The sequence below is a fragment of the Pezoporus occidentalis genome, unplaced genomic scaffold (genome assembly GCF_034315485.1).
Source record: "Pezoporus occidentalis ecotype Australia unplaced genomic scaffold, CSIRO_AGI_Poc_V1 ctg2, whole genome shotgun sequence".
Lineage (NCBI taxonomy): Eukaryota > Metazoa > Chordata > Aves > Psittaciformes > Psittacidae > Pezoporus > Pezoporus occidentalis.
In genome coordinates this window covers 9758530-9778178 of record NW_026913855.1, presented here as the reverse complement: position 1 = coordinate 9778178, position 19649 = coordinate 9758530, and the positions used below count along the sequence as shown (strand labels likewise).

General features: G+C 41.6%; 1 long non-coding RNA gene across 2 annotated transcripts in view; it reads right to left on the bottom strand.

Moving 5' to 3' along the window:
* Positions 1 to 19649, bottom strand: part of LOC134163166 (uncharacterized) — a 160229-nt gene that overhangs the window by 3423 nt on the left and 137157 nt on the right. Inside the window, exon 1 of one of the 2 annotated variants that reach the window (XR_009964600.1) lies at positions 9209 to 9432. The exons of the other annotated variant lie outside the window; for it this stretch is intronic. This is a non-coding gene — a long non-coding RNA (uncharacterized LOC134163166). Of the gene's footprint in view, positions 1 to 9208; positions 9433 to 19649 lie in introns of those variants that run through there. 2 annotated transcript variants of the gene reach the window in all.

Below are 19649 nucleotides of genomic sequence, written 5' to 3'. Positions count from 1 at the left end.
TGTGCTATTGACAAAATATCCGTCATATCCCAAAGATGTCTGAAGGCTGGTGTGCAAAACCACACAGGATCTCACCAAGCTGTACGTCACATCTGAGAAAAGTCTCACAGAAAGAAATAAGAGGGACTCTTCATCAGGGACTGTAGTGATAGGACAAGGGGTAACGTGTTCAAACTTAAACAGGGGAAGTTCAGGTTGGGTATAAGGAAGAAGTTATTCACTGTGAGGGTGGTGAGGCGTTGGAACAGGTTGCCTAAAAAGGTGGTAAATGCTCCATCCCTGACAGGGTTCAAGGCCAGGTTGGACAGAGACTTGGGCCACATGGTCTAGGGTAAGGCAGCCCTGCCGGTGGCAGGGCGTTGGAAGTAGATGATCTTAAGGTCCCTTCCAACTCAAACCATTCTGTGATTCTATGACACTATTTTTCATACTGAGCTTGTGCACAAAATCTCTCAACTGCTATCTCACATTATTACAGCAACAGGTTTGTCCACAGCTACTTCATAATATAAAGGAACTGGAGGCACTGCCTCTTAATTTTCATACAGATCTAATCATGAAACAAGAATGTGCCTGGTCATAGTTGTACTGGGACTGCATGTCCAAAGTGAAGTTTGCACACCCCGATAAATTGGCTTAACAGCAGAAAATAGAAACTACTGTTGGTAATGACTGAACTTGTAACTCTGTGCAAAGATTACTACTACTGTGTGAATATCGCTAATGGCATTAATTGTCTTTATCAGGTCTTGTAAAGTGTTATCAATCAAACTACAGGTGTTAAGCAGGTAAAAGCTATAGCTTGAGGCAACAGATAAGAACTTTTGCCTTGCATCTTAAGCACTGTTCCCTACTAGAGCTTTCCTTAAAGAAAGTGTCAGGATATCAAAGGGGAAAAGAAAGAGATTTTTCTTAGGCCTTAGGGCAGAAGATGGAGGGGATTTTGTAGACAGTTTTAGGAGAAGCATTATAAACCTCTCAGAATGACTTCCAACACCAATCTCCTCCCCAATCACAACCAGATGTTGCTTATGTTTACAAAAGAACCTGCCTTTTTTTTTTTTTCAAGAATTTGCTGGTATTATTAAGAGTTATGGCTTGTGAACTCGTGAAATATATATGGAAAGAGGGGCAAGCATATCTGGGCTATTGGAGCTTAACATATAGCATAAGCACCCAAAATAAATGGATGACAACATTACACTGAGACTTGTTTGCTGTACTGGATCTAATGCACATCACTTGTCTTGCTCTAGCCCTGTACTGTAGCAAGTGTTACACATATTTAATATATAGAAGGTAAAGAAATTACTTTCAAGGCTATAATCGAAAGCCACTATAAAGTTCCACTATTACTGCTATGCTGTAAATTACATATGTTACTGATTCCTTCATCATCTTTTACAAGTGAGGTGACCTGGTGTGTTGGGGCCTCAGCCTTTTATCTGCATTCAGACCCCTCCTGAGGAGTCTGGTGGCCTTACCCTAAGCCTCCATTTGGGGATGTTATAAACCCACCAGCATGCTCAGGGCTCCTGCAAAAGCAGGCTCTGAAGAGAGGGCTGAGGTACCTCCACAGAGTGACACAAAAGAATTCTCATAGCTGGGCCCATGTTCTCTTCTAAAATGCATATAGTCCTCTCTGAAAGGGCAGAAACAGAGAGGAAAAAAGCAGATACCTACTCCTGGCTCTAGTGTGAACCACGACTTTGTATTTTGGAGAGCTGAAAATCTGTAATTCAGAGGATCCAGTTTGGTATTTGGTATTTTTAATTTTTTTTTTCCTTAAACAATTTCAAACTTGCTTGTTACTCCAAGAAAGAGAGGGAATTACCAAAAGGAAACATTGGCATAAGAAGTACAGGTCCTAAACAGCTTAAAAATGGGAAAAGGAAAAAGGGCTTTTCCCTTCTGTAGTCAGTCAAAAGTTTCAACTCATTTTTAAGACAGAAAAATGCTTTGACAGTTGTTTCACAGTCTGGGAAGAGAGGCAGGGACATACCCAGGGACCTTACTTGAGGCAGGCACCAGAAAGCAGGAGCCAGAAACTTGGCCCCACATTTCCAGTCTCGACTTCCACCTACTGAACCTGAACCCTAAATCATGGGGACTGCAAGATAAAAAAAATCATGAAAAGGGGGAAAAATGCTTTGCTATGAAAAAGCTCTGTGTAATTCTGTATATACAAACTGGTATCAGAAGTATTCTCTTCCTAATACAAACCATTGCAGGTGAAAGAAAGCCAATCTCCTTGTACACAGGTGCATTTTTTAATGAGCTGATCTTGTCAGGATTTCAGTCAGCACCTGGGTGTACTGCAGATTCAGTCAAAACATTTTTAATAACTATCTCCTATCACAGTGAACATCTCCTGTGGTCCCTCAGCTATCACAATGAGTGTTATGGTAATTGTTTATCTAATGGCATAACTCTATTCTCAAAGGCAATACCCCTGGAAAGAATTTTTTTGTGCCCAGACTACAGTGGATCAAAACTCCAATCCTGACCCTGATTGCTTTGGACGCTGGAGATGATAGCCCTGGACTTGTGAATCCAGACTATAGCTATGCATGTTGTGGTCTAGACATGGAGGTGCTAACCTTCCAGCTGCTTAGCCACAGCATTAAGAAATACATGCCAGTTAATTTACCCCATTTACTACCCTAATCTAATAGTAGTAGATCAATCCCTGATCTGAAAAGCCCAATCTCAGTTACCAAGATTGGCTGATGGGAATAATCGAAGCGATCTTACTTAACGTTTGCCTTAAATGATCTGGCAGGCTGATTCAGATAAGATTTCAAAAGTCTCTGTGCTTTTGATCTCAAATTAGTTTCAGGATTAACTCAAACTTGGTGCAGACACAGTGAAAAATCTCTCAAGTATATCCTGGGCTGTAACCATGCTCAAGTCCTCTTCCTGATTCCACCAGCCTAATGAAATCTCATCTCAACCCCGTACATCTGTATTGCAAAGTTGTGCTGGGGGTGGTCTGAACTGTAGGAAAGTGCTGGGAAGCTTTGGGGAGCAGTAATATAGCTCTTTCAGAAACTCTTGTGGCTGAAAAGTGGAGGCAGGAAGGAGAGACCCCTCTTAGCCTCTTTCTTTTAATTGCTGTAATTTGATGGATGCTTTTTTGTCTCTCTGGTACCCAAAGTACCCGTGAGCAGTTAGATCAAGAGCCAACATGTCCTTTTGGCACAAGTGACACTAAATTAATTTATACAAGACACCAGTCAAAAAACATTTCTATGACTGAAAGCTCAAAGAGAGCCTGAGCCTTTAAGGAGCTTTCCTTCTTGCCTCCTGTTCACTTCACAGGACTGCTTCAGACAGAAAAGCTTCTAACATTCTGAAGGCACACTAAACAAGACACACGATTTCTTTTAACATAAAAAGACCTGGTTTGTTATGAGCATTTGCTTTTAACAGCTCCATTCCTTTGTGCATTCCTTTCCCAGGTACAGTACAGGTGCTTCAGGGCAACTCTGAAGGCAGTTTTCAACAGTGACTTAGGAGCTTAACTTCCAAGTGGGGAGTGCTTAGCACACTGATTTTCTAAACAACATGCCAGCCAAGCAGACAGACAGATGACTCTTAAGATAGTTGAAGTCACTTCTGTAACTAACCTCATGCAATAAACTCTTCCAGGCAGTTTATTTACAACCCAAGGTAACAATATACCTTTGAAAATCGTTTTCTAAAGGTGTTCTGGCTCACATTGCTCTGTTCATGCTTAGGCTTTGTGGTATTAATTGCCATTTTTAAAAGTGAGGGAGGTACTGAAGCTCAGGCTTTTAGAATTACAGAGGTGCGAATAGCTGCAGATGTGTGCTCGGGTACCACAGGCTTACCAAAATCCATACCAATAACCTGCAGCTCTTTTTATCATTTACCCTTTGCTACTGTTGAAAGGAGCAACACATAAACACTTTGAAAAAACTGCTCCAGCAAAGTACTTTAGAAGGTGAGTTTGAGGTTCTTAATTCCCTTTAGAAATGCTCCACTTATTTTTACCTCAGGTCTACAGAAGTGTTTGTGTATCACCTAAAACCACAAAGCCTGATTTTGATTAGGCTGTGGGTACCACTGGTAGTTATTACTGTAAGATAGCATCGTGGAAAAACTTCAGTTATAACTTAATTAATTTAAAAACTATCATTACTTTAAAATGGAAACATTTTATCCAAGCAGAGGATCACCCCTGAATGACTATATTTGCACTGCAGAATAACTACAGCTCTAGGGTTCAGCTAAAGTCTGCAATCAAAGTTATTGTATTAACACTTATGTTATACTGCTGCCTACAGGTCCATATTTAAAATCAGGGTGTTATGCTAACTTATATCTAATCCAAGACTCCTATCCCAAAGCTTAGAAAACAAGCAACAAAAGGTATGGGAGAAGTTTAACTTTCCATGGTTATATTTGTGCATGTGATTGAATGCATTTCTTCCTCTGCGTTGAAGCCACTACAGAAGGCCTGGTTTTGCAGTAGAGCTGCATATAGAAAAGTAACTTCAAAGGAAGAAAGGAATAACAGTGGTGCCTATATTAAGGATGGTGTGGAGGAAAGCACAGCAGTACCTTGAAAAGCAGCCCTCCACACAATAGGCAAGTAGGTATCTGTTGATGTTTGCTATGGTATTTTCATAAACTGTGATATCTACTTGCAGACAACTGCAAACAGACATATTTTGAGGCTGTGCAGAGACTATACGGACTATCTTTTTCTAATTCGTAGTTTATAGGTCCCTTACAAGTAGCATATGAATCCCAAGGGCTTCTCATGTTGCATCTCACTATTAGATTGGAAAAACCCCTCAACAGTGACACATGACACACATTTCGTCAAAATAGAAACATCATTCTTGCAGAGAATGGAGTGGAGAGGGGTGGTTTTCTTCTGCAGTTTATGTACCTACTTTTTCTTGCAGTAACTGACTCTAATTGCTGCAAACATATTTTTGATTCAAAAGTATTTTCTGAATATGGGAAGAAGAGATTCCAACTTAGTGCCTGTAAAAGAGCCAGGCACTTCTGCAGGCTCTTCCTCTCCTCTGTACAGAACTGGTTGATTTTGGCAATCCAGGATGCTGCTGATTTCAGCTAAACCTAACAGCAGCTGAAATGGTGTTCTGCCGTGCACCACAAACCAGTCTTTCTTCTTTCTTTCTAATTTTTTTTTCAAAAAGAGATTCTTTTATTTGAACAATTAGCAAACTGCCATCCTCTAACATCATGTAAATTAATAGAAATGTTAGCATTTAGCACTCAACATCCTCTGCACCCAAAAGGCTGGATAAGGTATTGATAATCTATAATTAAAGTTGTCTGAGGCTAGGCAGTCCCCAGTGACTGCCACAATACAGTTTTCTATATAATAATTGGTCAATTTGTTGCAGGATTACTGAACTATTAGTTATAACTGCAGAGTCAATAGCAATGTCACAGCAAGGGTAAGTAAACACTACAAAATCATGAGGGATGGGAATAGCTTTCTAACAGTTACATCATATTAGTAATATAGAGACCACCCACTGTTAACAGCTAGGCACAATGATAAATTCTTACTTTGAGAAGGTGGAGTTGGATATTTTCTCATCAATGGACCGCCGTCACCTTGGTGACATCCCCTGTAAGCTCCTCTCTGGTTTCTGCCTACCAGCTCCAGAGCACGTGTGTTAGGTGGTTTAAACTAGGTAAAAAACCTTACAACCTGACAGACTAAATTTTACAGCCGCCATTGTCAAACCATGTGCACAGACCATCCCCAGGGATGAGCCTTCCAATGGTCTACAAGAGGAATCTCCCAAAGGTCTGCAGTCCATTTTCTTATGGCACTTCAGTCACTGCAAGTCCCATTTTCAGAATTGGTTTGAGGGATCAGGAGCCCACCCTCTCACAGCCTGTCAGACACAGACAGACACCAATGCTTCATTCTCCAAGGGCTACCTCTTCAAGCAGTATTTATAGACATTTGATTCCTGATATGGTTGGAAGGTTATGAGCTCCTGGAGAATTCAGCCCTTATGTATTTCTGAGAATGTCGATGCAAGGTCCTTTATGGAAAAAGAGTCTCCAGACCAAGTCTAGGACCTCCAGGGAATCCAAAGAAAAACACATTTCTGAGAAGGCATTTCAGCTTTTACTCTAAGTTCAAGGTGTATTGGGAAATGGCCTAAGAGTTCAGTGAGCAGAGACATGACCAATAAAGTTCAGCATATACTGCAAGAAGCAAAGTCTAATTAGGGGAGTTGGTCAGGCTTTTAGCTTATCTACCTAATTTCCAGTCATGGCCTCAAAGGTTGAAAATGTGACTCCATCTATTTAAACCAAGAAAAAGATCATTAAAATTCAGGCTATACAACTAACATTGCACTCATTTAACAAAACAAGAGTTCAAAACAAACAAAGTTTAACTCCACATCAGAGACATTTCTAGAAGCCGCAGACTTAATGACCTATCTTCCCTCCACAGGTTTCAAATGAAACCAGCAGAGACTTTCTTTGGCACAGCCTAACCCTGCTCAACTGGGTGTGGGTTTCAATTAAGTCACCCTTGTGCAGGAATTTGAAGTCAAACGTTTATAAACTCTTTTGGTTGTGTTTGTGACAGCCACAGCGGTCACACTGTCGAAACCAGCGAGGACAGCTGCAATAGAAACCCAGAGCTAACAAGCCGAGCCACAGCTCTGGCTGGGCACATGCTTGTGGTCTGCTCTGACTGCCCATAGCTTGCTTCAGCAGAACAGTGAAAGTTACAGGTGACTTCTGAGGAAAAAAAACTGCAGCTGTAGCCCTACACCCTTTTCTGGAAATCTGGCACAGCATTTCTGTGAGAGAAAGTCTCAATCAGAGCTGGCTGGGTGACAGGGAATAAATCCCTTCCAAAGCCGTGCAGGTTTTCCAAGGTTGGTTGGTTTTTTTTCTGTATGGTCTTGAAATAAAAACAAAACCTTTTCAAATGGAAGGGCGTGGAATTGTGTTGAAACATCTATTTCTGAGTTAGTGAGATTGAGCTTTCAATCAGGCTTTCAGATCAGATAGAACCAGAGACCTCATCCTGCGATACAAAAAACTCCCCATTCATCAACACCAGCTCCTCTGCAAAATGTTTTGGTGTCCAAGCAGCAGCATATTTTAGTTAGAATATATTTCATCAAACATGTTCTGACCAATTCCAATCTTGTGGTAACATTGTGTCACCAGTTCATGGAAAGATCAGTATTTAAAAATAATTCATAAAAATAGAGGACTGGAAAGGAAGCTGAGGAATAGCCAGTCACTCAAAAGACATTCGTCAGCAAAATTAAATGTAAGTTCAGACATATTCTGTTTCATCACATACTGTTCCTTTTAGGGGTGAGGCACTTAGAGTCATTTGTCTATTTTGGAATGAGACTGCAAGACAAACTGTTTATCTTCAGCTTGGCAAAAGAAAGTTAAATTAATGTCTAACAAGATGAAAATGGCGTGAAATAGAATATTTTACAATTTAAATAATGACTCTTTTCTTCAGCTGTGTGTAAACTATTCTTCTCACAGGATGCAATCAAATGTTGGTGTCTTAATACAAAGGTTCCCAGGCATCTGGAAAACACAAACCCACGTACGTTATACACACACATATATACTTAATATACAATACCTATATATATGTTTGCGTGTACACACACAGACACAAACCACATCTGGAGTTCCATTAAAATATTTCTCCTGCCTCCTCAATAACCACAGTTGCAGTAATCAGTTTCCCTAGAAGGAGCAGAGTGGGTCTAAGTTCAGCAGTCCTTGATCACCAGTGTTTGTACAAAGTGATCTTATATTTCATTTGCGGAGGTGAATATCGTTAGAATTTTTCCTCATGAGAATTTGTACCAAAAATAATGATTTGAAAGGTTGAAAGATTTTCCCAAAGGAACATTCAGGGAATAAATGGGAGCATATTTATCTTTTCCAAGATTTTTGCAAGTTGGAAAGCAGGTAGAAAACTATTAACCTTGCTTCTCACATCATTGTGTAATCACATGACAAGAAAGTCCATATTTTATTCCTTCTGATGAAGTTAAAATAGTAACGAAAAACATCAGAGAAAGCATAGTATGTAAAACCCCCTTTTCAGTGAAATCATTCTCATTTTTTATTTTAAGAGTCATACCACCTTTTCATGAAGAAGATGAATTGAAACGTGATGTACATTTTCCATCAGTTTTGAAACAATATTTTAAACCCATCTTCCTTTCCATGAGAGTTCATGGTTTGTTTTTTTTTTGTTGTTTATTTTTTCACAACATGTTTTTATTGGAACAGATTTCACCCGATTGTAGTTTGCATTTTGAATTCTCTCAAAACTCAAATTCAAAACATCAAAGGAAGCCATCTCCACAACCATTACTTTTGTAGGATTTTGATCAAAGCCATGGAAATTCCTGGTTCCACCCTGGAATAATGAACTGGTCCAGGTTTCATTTGAAATCCAGCTCTGAGGAGCTGACTTACCTATCTGGCTTGTAAGAATCTCACTGTCTTCACCTGACCCAAGAGCATTCCCTCATAGCAAAGCTCTCCTCCAACTGGAATGCACCCATGCAACAAAGTCCCCATCACTTCCATGTGGGGGGGCACCAACATTTTGCTGTCAGCCTCCAATTTACCAACATTCTCCATTACAGAAAGCACCTTCTTTCTGTGTCTTGAAGATCAAGGTTTTTTAGCAACTCACTAGATAGCTGTGTTTGCCTAAAGAGACCCTCCCACTGTTCTTCTATCCTCTGAAGGCAGGCCAGTTTTCAGCTACAGCTGGGTGGTTGCCTGGGTTAACCTCTGCCTTGTTTCATGAGGCTTAGAAACCCCAATACACCTTTCAAACAGCATGTCTGATCACACTCCCTTGGCAGATAAGCAGAAAATTGGAATGAGCTTCTCCAGCTAAGTGCCAGCATTAAGCTGTTGTCATCTTCCAGGGGGGAATCGCCTGCAGGCAAGCAGGCAGGCAGGCAGGTTAGGATATAAGTACAATGGGGACACAGAAAAGGCATCTCTGTAATAGCACAGTTTCAATGCATCTGCAAGGCAAGGCTGTGGCATTGCATAAATGCAACATTTCCTTCTACAATGACTTCGAGACAAACATTTCAACAGCCCTTTTTAGCCTTTAAGTACTGTAAGACATTTAGTTGGTTGTTCAAAATGAAGACACCCCTACCTTGTTCTACATAGCTTATATTCAATTGTTCTAGGTTTGAATCTTCATGTTTCAGTTCAAGGCCTTTTGTCCTGTAGGTTGTCCTTTTATTTGCAGTATCTTTTTCCACCATGCTGGTAGCCTTCTCCTCCTCTCTTACCAACAGTGACCACATGCCGAAGCTCTGTGTAACATGAGCAACAAAACAGGATTTAATTTAACTTATTTTTCAGTTTCCACCCTTCCTGTTTGTCCAGGTCCAAATGTAAACTTCACTGCACAGGAAAATTCAGGTCTCACAGCTTGTCTGGGCTGAAGTCAACAGCTAAGTTGTTCTTCTAGTAAGGGGTTGTAATCCACAGCAGCCATCTGGGGTCCTCAAACTGACTGGGGTTCTAATCAGTCCTCTGGACACCCAGTATTCTTGAGGTAAAAGTTATCCTTCCTAAACCTGGATGCGTCCAGAATGTCTGACTCAGTGTTTTAAGTGATTTCTTTTTCTAATTAGGAAAACACAGGAGTTCAGAATTCACCACCAAATCCCCACTCCTTAGGACCCCATTCTCTCCTGTGCTTTTCACCGCTTTCCCCCAAACCCCAAGCATACATTTAATCATCTCCTGCTGAGGTCAATGAGATTTAGAGAGATTCATGTGGCCCCCGCCACATGCAGAAACCCAGCTCCTCTGCACTGACAGCACCTCAGCTGTTCAGATTTGTTCCATAGCATGGCCTGCAAAATAAATTGTTTCAAGGTGTGCAAAGGATTTGCTGCCTGCTGCTGTTGGCAGAGTAAAAGCACAGAGGAACTGTTGCCAGGGCAAGGAAAAAACAAAATCTCCTCGGGGGGGAAAGGAACACACAGGAAGAGAAGGAGGAGCAGGGTGGGAGGTGCGCAGTCCCCCTTCTGACCCAGCCCTCATTTTGATATAAGCTGAGCTCGCTGTAGGCATGGGGTTTGGCCAAGGTTGCTGATCCCTGTGTGTACACACACACATCCCTGTACATGGATGCCTTTCACATTCTGAGGGTTGCTCCTTGCTGTTTCGAGCCTGTGGTGTGAGACGTTACAAAGATCTTTTAAGAGCAGTGGCTCTTACTCTCTGGCAACTAGCTGCCCGATGGCGTATCAAGAGAGGGCACCCCAAACCCCTCACCATTCAGAAACACAGGCGCAGAAGCACAGCCATCCTGCAAACGCCTGCATGTCTAGGGGAAGAGGCAGAGGTGTGCCCCCCATTCCTAACTTGAAACGCACTCAAGTGCTTTCTCACCCACACTGATTTGTTGATATCCATTTATGGTGCAAGAAACTGGACTACAGACCTTGAGGCAGTAATGTTAAAATCCCTAACAGCCCCCCACCCTATGCAGCCAAAGCAGCCTGGAGTGCACTGCAACAGTTGTGAAAGGGAAGGAAGCCAGGCAGGGGTGGCAAGCTGTGAGATGGAGAACAAAAGCCACTGGAAAGGCCTAGAGCCTGATAATCCTTCCCTCAATCCTGAGTCTTAAATTTTCTGTTGTATTATACTGCTTCCCCAGAACAGTTTTCTCTGGTTGACACAGCAGGTATACTCATGCTTTCAGATTATAGTAACAGGAATCAAATCACAATCCAAATACAAGAGCATTAAAAGCTAAAGCAATAAAATGGCTAGATACACAATCCTATTTATCTTCATTAATTTTGAGGTGTTGTATATATGAAAATTCCTCTTCTATAACTTCTTTCATAGTCTACAATGGAGCCGTCCTCCAGATAACCACAGCAGTAACAAAACAGAGTCATCCTTGCTGAATGACAGCATCAATTTTTGTCACTCCTTGGAGTGCGGTGCCTATAACTGGTACCTTGTCTCTCAATTAATCTTTTTTTTATCACTCTCTGAAAACACATTGCACCTTCTGAAGAATGGGACTGAGCATCAAAAAGGGATATTCCCTAACAGAAGATTTTACAATTCACTTCATTATACCATGAATTAAAAAAAAATACATAGTTTTTCTTATCCACCTTATCACACAGAATTTTTCAAACTATGTCAACGGAGCCTTTGCCCCAGAACAGCTGTTAGATCCAAATCTCAGTTTTATGCAAAAAAGTTCACTAGAAGACAGGAAAACAAATTACATTAAGGGTTGGTTGGTTTACACACTAGGCGTATTTTCCAACTAAGCTCTCTTTCATCCATTAATGTAATGGTTTGATTCAAAGCAAGTTCTCCTACTACTCCTCAAAGTATGTTTCCCAATGTCACAGAGAGCGTATTTTTCAAATATTAATTCACAGCATTTATTTTACAGAGGTTGAAAGGAAGTTCAGATAAAGTTGCTGCATTGTGGCAATATATGAAATGAATTGTTTTAATAGGGAAGAGGTTTGAGATAATCTCTCAGCCTTGTTTCCTTTACTGGTTAAACCCCTTTGGTCACATCTGGGAGAGCAATGGGCACACTTTTGTTTGTTTTTCTTTAATTGAGAATTTTTAACCCTGGAAGTAAAGTTGAAAATGAAGAAGCTTGTCCAAGGGGCATCATGCTACACCAGTGTCTGTCCTTTTCCAATTGCAGGTGCCTCAGTAAGCAAGTGAAGTGATGATTTTTGCTTAACTCCCTGAATTTCTTTGTTCCATTTGTCGTAGCCACCATCTGCAAAAAACAGCTTGGCATTGCCATGTGTCAACTCCCGATATGACAGGGAGCTGCATTACAAGCGGATCTAACTGTAGAAAACCAGGAAAATTGTAAAGGTGGTGGAATGAGGACAGGCTCTGACAAGCAAAGAGGAACTCCTCAGAGGTGTCTTATTGTCAGCTAGAAAACCAGATGTGAAGAAACATAGTGCAAGTGCAATACTACCTTCATAAACGGTGACATAAAGCTTAGGGTTTTGATGGTGAAGTCTGAGCAGAGATCTGAAATCCAGAGGCTGCTCTCAAGCAACACTTCTGTGGCCTATGATCTTATGCAGACAAGAAGAGATTTCCCATTCCTGGCTGACTGCCAAAGTTATCCTTCTGCTCTGGTTTCTTTTTTTCCAGCAGAGAGGGCTAGACAATTAGATATATAGTCACTTACGAATTTTTTCAAATACCTGAAATTATGAGGGGGCTAGCCAGACAAAACAAAGTCTCTACTGCTCACTTATCTAACAGACCAGGAACTGGTAGAAAGCAGGGAATTTTTCCAGCAGTGTTGCATATGTTTGTTGAGATCTTACCTGTCTCAGGTCCAGTATAGAGGCCTTGACCAAAGGTCCTCTTGTACCACACAAGTGCTCTACAAAACAAGGCAGATGAGTCTGAGAGCAAGCTTTGCTAATGCAGAAGTACTGCATATGGGGTCTGAGGCAGCCGGATCATCAGGCTTGGAGCTCATCCAGGTGCCTCTAGGTCAATGCTTGGTGCAGACATGTCACCAGTATGCCCTACATCCACCTCTACAGAAAGGTTCTAGTAACATATGCACAGCTATGCCCAGTTACAACGGGTCACCCCCTGATTCATGAGAGATCCCTGCCTAGCATAAGGACTTCCACAGGCACTTAGACCATGTATGCACCAACACCTCTCCTCAGAGACTGTTTATCTCAGACACAGCAAAACATTATTAGCTCAGCTGCAGGTAGACAAACCTGACTGAAAGGCTTTCTGCCAGTTTGCCTGCACTTGGCAGCCTCTGCCAGACCACTCACAAAGACATCCATCAACCACAAAGTGTACAAGTCATGCTGCACTTGAGCATAGCAGAGGTGTTACAACACGGATTTAGTTATGTCCATCAGACTCTCAAGGAACACTTGCAGGCTTCAATGGTCTCTTAAGGATTTACAGTAATAGAAAGCAACAAACAAAAAAACCACAGCTCCATTTCCCAGTATCAAAGGGAGAACTTGCCAAGGGCACAGGAGCAAGCCACTCAACTGACGGTGAGGAAACAAGCTCATTTCTGCACTGCTTGTATCTTGGACGACTTTTGTGGAGGTGCCTAACTTTGATCATTCATAAATGAAAATGTTGGCTGGTAGTTTCTTTTTATGCTGCTTCTGGAATTCCTGCACATTGAAAATTTCATGAGCTGGCTTGTTTTGTAAATGTTGACATTTAGTTCACAGTTACTGCTCTTATATAACCCAAGTTATTTTCCTCAAGACCACAGTCATGTCCATCCAGTTCTGTAACAGAATTTACTTTAACATAAGACAAAAACATTATGGTGTTAAGATAGGACAGGGAATTAGATGTACTCGTTTGCCAAGCAAAAGGACACTTTATGTGTCCAAACCTGAGAGTGACTGTTCTATGGTGCCTGTCCTCAAAATACCTAAGCGTGAAAGAAGATACCTCAATTGTGCTAGCCTGCACAAAAAGGCAGCTGCCAGGGATGTACAATACCTGTGCTGTGCTAGTTCATTCATTAGCACCTTCCTAGCTCATTTCTGAAAGCACTGTAGAAACAAAGCAAGGCAGACAGACTTTCCATGCCAACGAACACTTTCATGAAGGTACAACTTCCACAACTTCCTTGTTCAGATTATCTATCTGAGCAGTGGTAGGCGGGTGGATCCCCTTAATAATTTGTTTTTCTCTGTTACTACTGAAATGAAATGTCTATAATATCTAAGGGTGTTGGAAGGGAGGTCACTCTTACTGCATTCCTTTGCAGGCAGCGTTGCTCTTGCAGGGACACCTGTCTGCACAAAACTCTGTAAATGCTTTTTAACAGGTCCCCAGGTAGCAGAAAGAACACAGCTGCTAAAGAGCGTTAATGGCAGGACAGCTGCTTGGCTGACAGAATTGGAACCAGCATGGTGCATGTGCTGGGACTGTAAACAGGAATGAATTTTCCTAAAAGCTTTATAAGTAAAAATGTTTATTTTTGGAATATTAGCAAAATAAAAGGAGTTACAGTGTTCCTTTAATTTTAAGTCAAAACATAATGACATGCAGCTTTTAAGAAGGTTTATTTTATAGCAAAATCTCAAATTGAAACAAGGTGGCTTAGAAACAACTTCAGAAATATCAGGGGTTTCTTCTAGATGTATATATAAAACACACTTGGGTATTTTCTTGCCCTTAATGTGTAGTAAAATTGGTCATGAAATCCTTCTTTCCATAAACCACACATCAGGTATTGGGGAACGCTTTTCTGGCTGCCAAGCCTGCCACTGATGGCAAATGCTTGGTGTGTGGTGCACAAAAGTATTACGGCGTAAGCAGAACAGGTTATTCACATGCTAAAAAAAGATGAGACCTTATGCTTCAAGAACAGGCACTGGAATGAAGACACCCAATTCCTAGCCTTCACTCACCCACACTGAACTTCACTTTCCCTCTAAGTCAGAGCGAGTGACAGGAAAGTGCCCTGTGTTGGTGGGCACAACCCCAGCACAGGCTCACAACTGGAATTTTGAACCCAGATGAACACCAGCATTAGGCTGGTTGCAAACAACTGTCATCTTTTCGGGGCTATTGGTAAAGAGCCATATTCTTTTTGAACAGTTCACCTCAGGATAGCAAAACACAAACCCCTTGCTACTTCCCTTGCAGCTCTCCAGCATGGATGATGTGAGCACTACTTGCCTTATCCTCTTGAAATGCTATTACTACCTGTTTAGGATCTACAGAGACCTTTTAAAATCTACCTAAACTTCATGATGTTTCTCAAGGTCTCTCAAAGGTATTTTCCACCATCCTTACTACACCACCACGAAACAATCAGTGTGCCGCATCAAGGGCTGAAAACAGCAGGCCTATTACCTGTACATAGCTCTTCACAGCTTCTCATCCTGAGCCTGAAGCTGGGCTCGGTTTAAAGATATTAATTGCCTTTTTCACAGCTGGCACCAGCAGCCTTGCATGTTGACTCAAAGTGTGATGTGATAATTAGGCAGGGTGAGGAATCTTTGCTAAGTTTTGTTCTTTGGCAGTATTTTGCCTTTGATCTTCTCTGCTCTCCTTTCCAGGAGAATTACAGAATTCCAGCAGAAGCCAAGGGTGGGCCTTTCATCAACCTGGGGGGAAAGCTTCATCCTGTGCCCCACGGCACTCTACTCTCAAACTTCCTATGCAGATGACTGCTATGTGCTAGCTGCAGTGCCTGTGAGGTGCCTATAGTTAGAAAAGCACACACAGTGCATCTTCCACCAAAACAGATCAAATCAACACATTAAAAGAGAAGCAGGTACAAAGTTCAGCAACAAAATAAGCAAATAATCAGGCTTCTAATAGTGCCTTTTCTGCACTCACTTGATTTAAACCTTGTATTTTGTGCTGCAGGTTAGGAAGACTGGTGGCACAATAAATACAACATCCTGCAGAAACCTACGGCTATTTCTCACTTGGGTTCCAAAGCTGCCCATATTCCAGAGTCATGCAGGCAGTTAACTTACTCATTCTGATGATTTTTATTGGCAAATTACAAACCACTTAACAGATGGTGTAGAAATAGTTTTATAAACTAAGGAATAAGTCCTAGAGCATTTATATTTTTATGAATTAATTGTTTTCCCAAAGTGTTCCTTCTTGGGCTTTTGTCGCTTACCACTCCTTCCAGATCTGGCCTTTCTGTTTGTCACACTCTATCCAGACCTGGGCCAACAGGAAATGTAGAGAGACAGCATGCAGGTCTGAATCTCATGAATTGTGTCCCTGCTGTATTGTTCACTACACTTGGCTTTTAGCAACACAGCAATGCAAGCCAAAGAAAAGTATCTGCCCCAGGAGGCCTAATTGGTGGGAGTTTTGCAATATGCACAGAGTAAACGAGTTAAAGAAGACTTCTTTTTCCATCCTGGGAAGGAAATAAAGTTTTATGCCGATTAGGAAATAAAAGATATGGTTGCTTGTTACACTGTGATGTGTTGAACTAAGTCCCAGAGCCGCTTTGGTACTAGAAATTAGGCATGGACAAGATGCCTGCGAGACTGGTATGTAACTATTCACATGACAATGAAGTTAATGTCAAAGTGTATGTATGGGAAGAAATGAACAACTGTAATGATGTGTCATACATAAGGAGTAACTCTTTAAAGCTGCATTCCCCAAGCCACTGTCCTTAAAATCTCTTGTCCTTCCAAACCAGGGAGACTGTGAATATGATAGCCTGTTAGCAGGTTTTGCTTGCTGCCACAGCTGTTTTAATTGTGGTAATCAACAGAGCTTGTGCACATCATCTTCAGTTTCTTCTGGGCAAATGTGCAAAAATTCCGGTAGATTTCATGTGACTGCTCAGAGGCTGATGGTGGTGCAGGAGCAGGTATCTGGCTCCTCCATGTCTTATCTGATGGCTAGCATGTTGCTGCTCTTACTTCAGAGGCAGTTCAAAAGAGTTATTCCACTTACGGTATGATGTATCCTGTTTACACACAACAGGGTGAGCAATGGCACTTTCTGCCCTCTCATACCAGTCTGTCTTCCACCACTTCCCACTTCCATGCTATGCTCCTAGCTGTACCCCGGCAGGGCTGAAATTCAGCAGCAGGGACTCAAAGCAGCATCTCAGCGGCAACTCATAGATTGTTGTTAAACAGCCACAGCAACAGAAACATAGGTGGGAAAGAAGCAAAGAAAATCTCTTTCTTCTCCTCAGTGCTTAAGGATTATGCAGGATACACAATCTACAGGGTATTTATTTTGTAGATTGGATCAAAGAGGTAGCCCAGTCCCAAGATGCAAAGAAGGCAACACAGTGCTGCATCACAGAAATACTGGACTGTCCACAGACTGTAACAAGTCAGTCGTTCCTGTTCCTTCCTGGATTAAACTTCTGCAGGAATTTTTAAATGTCACATACACGTCTAAGGACGCTTCTTATAGTGTCCCACACGGGGACAGGAAGCTATCATGGAAGTGGGAGAGGCAATAAACTGGGCTAGGTAAGACCCACCTCCACTCTGTGACGATCACACACGTAGTTTCCCAATGAAGTTAAACACATTATGCTAAAGTGTGCCTCAGCTGGAACTGAAATAGCATATATCCTAGCTAACTGCGCAGCTTGCTGGCTCATCACTGTCAGCTCTTTTTATAACATCTCCAAATTACTTCTACTCCACAGGTACCATCAGTGGTTGGACTGATTTCCATGCCTTCAGTGAGTGGAGCTTAAATTAACCCTTTTGCTACTAGGGCTTTTGTCTTCACGCTTTCAGTTTTCTGAGGGTCTGTGTAGGCTTCTCTCAAACTCCTGTTACGAGCAGCCAGATGGGACCAGACACGGAATAAAGGGTTCATCTATTCCTGTTCTAATTTAAGCACCTAATATTCACTGGGCTTCAAGTGCTATACACACAAAAGAGATAAGACAATTTGCTGGTGGGAGCATAGCACACCCAGGAGCTCCACTAGAGCTGAACCTCTCTGAGATTACAGTGGAAAAAGCATAAAATCTTGTTTGAGTCTGAGAGGAAAAAGTAACCAGAATATCTTCTTGTTTCTGAGAACAGTGGGTTCTGAAGCAGCTGGTAGATTTTTACAGTCTTTAATCAATCCAGACAGAAATCACATTACAAAAATATGAAGCCTGCTATACTCCAGGGGAAAAATAAAATATGAGAGGTGGAAGTTCTTGAATGAAGACTACAAATAGAAGACAAATAAAAAAGCATCTTGTCTGCAACTAACCTCAGGCTGCAGGGCCTTACAAAGTTTGATAAAGTTAAAACTGGATGCTGCATGAGTCATATATGCCTCAAGCAAAGAGCTCCAAGGAGAACACAAAAACAGACCCTGGCAATATACTTGGATTTATCCAAATAAGGGAACCCAGTGGACCTACCTGAGAAAATCCAGAGATGACAAAAGAATGGGGATAGAAAGCAATAAGGCAATTTATGTTGGAACCCAGCAAGAGATGGCCTTGTAACTTGTGACATTGTGCTAGCTAACATTTACCATACTCATGCTCAACAAGTCCAGGCAGATGCAGCAGTTCATATGACAGTATTTCCTCAAACTGCATTTGGGTTAATTTCAGGGCACTAGAGTTACATCAGAGCATGCAAGATTAGATTGCCGAGATCTACAATAGGCATTAAATTCTACAGAAGCAACATTTTCTGACTATGGGAAAACCAGTGGAAGAGCATGATTAGAGCCTTGGGGAAACTCTAGAAAAAACAACAGAGCTGCTGTGCTAGACCTAGATTGACAATGAGAAAAAGTCTGCATAAGGGAGAAAAAGCATCTCTGGGAGAAAAAAAGGCAACACAGCAAAGAATGTTTCAGTTGAGTTCTGCCCCTCACAGACAAAGGAAACATGAAAATACTGCTCAGAATAACAAAATACATATTTGGAAGTTTGTAGCTTATTGGTCTACTGGAGTAGGGACAGTGTAAAAAGTTGGAGTACTGGAAGAATTAAAGATGTCCTGGAACTGCTTATGTATCAGAAAGAATAACATTTAATTCATCCCCCCAAAATACCAGTTCAGGTTCTGACAGCAAAACACACTCACAATTGACAGCTGACAGCTTGAGACATCGGGAGTTCTAGCAGTGAAAAAGGACAGCTGTAATTTTAAGCCATAGGTTGAAAAGGTTTGGTATCTTTATTAACGTCACATTGACTGTAAATGCTTTACTACCTTTGCTAGAAAGGGCCTGGCAAAAATTCTGAAAAAGTGCAATTGTAGCTATTTTCTCAGCTACCAAATATATGACCTGCAAGGTAAATTTAAGTGGGGCTCATGGTGCAGCCATATCCATTTCTGCCTTTGAGGAAAGTCTAGGATAACAAACTAAATTTGGTAGGAGCCAACCTAATTTGAAAGCCTTGACTAAATGAAATACTGACCATGAAATATGTTCTTGCTGGAAAAACTGCTCAGGATGTGACCCCATGGAGAGAGTGTAACAATCTGTAGGTTGTGTTATAGCTATTGGGTTGCTGGGGTTTTAAGTGCTATTTCTCCATTGAATAGAAATTACGGTACTGAGAGCTGTGCCTTAAAGGCTTAAACCACTCAGACAGACTCTGGGGCTGGGTCACTGAGGCTGAAGGTCAATGGCTTTGATTTTCCCAGGTGTGAAGTCCACTAAATGCAAAGAGTGGCTGACTACAGTAAGTTACAGAATCATAGAATAGTTAGGGTTGGAAAGGACCTTCAGATCATCTAGTTCCAACCCCCCTGCCGTGGGCAGGGACACCTCACACTAAACCGTGTCACCCAAGGCTCTGTCCAACCTGGCCTTGAACACCGCCAGGGATGGAGCATTCACAGCTTCCTTGGGCAGCCCATTCCAGTGCCTCAGCACCTTATGGATCAGGCTTTAAATAAAACCTGTATTACTGAGTAGTGAAACTAAAGTTTTTTAAACAGCTCTCTAATGTGTCACTATTCTGAATCGGCAAGCCTGTAGAAGAGCCACTTGGGAATTTCTTGATGCAACATTCCCAGTCAGAAAACACCATTTGTCAAAACTAAATGAGTTTTCTCTTTTTGCAGGGAGCAATCACTTAT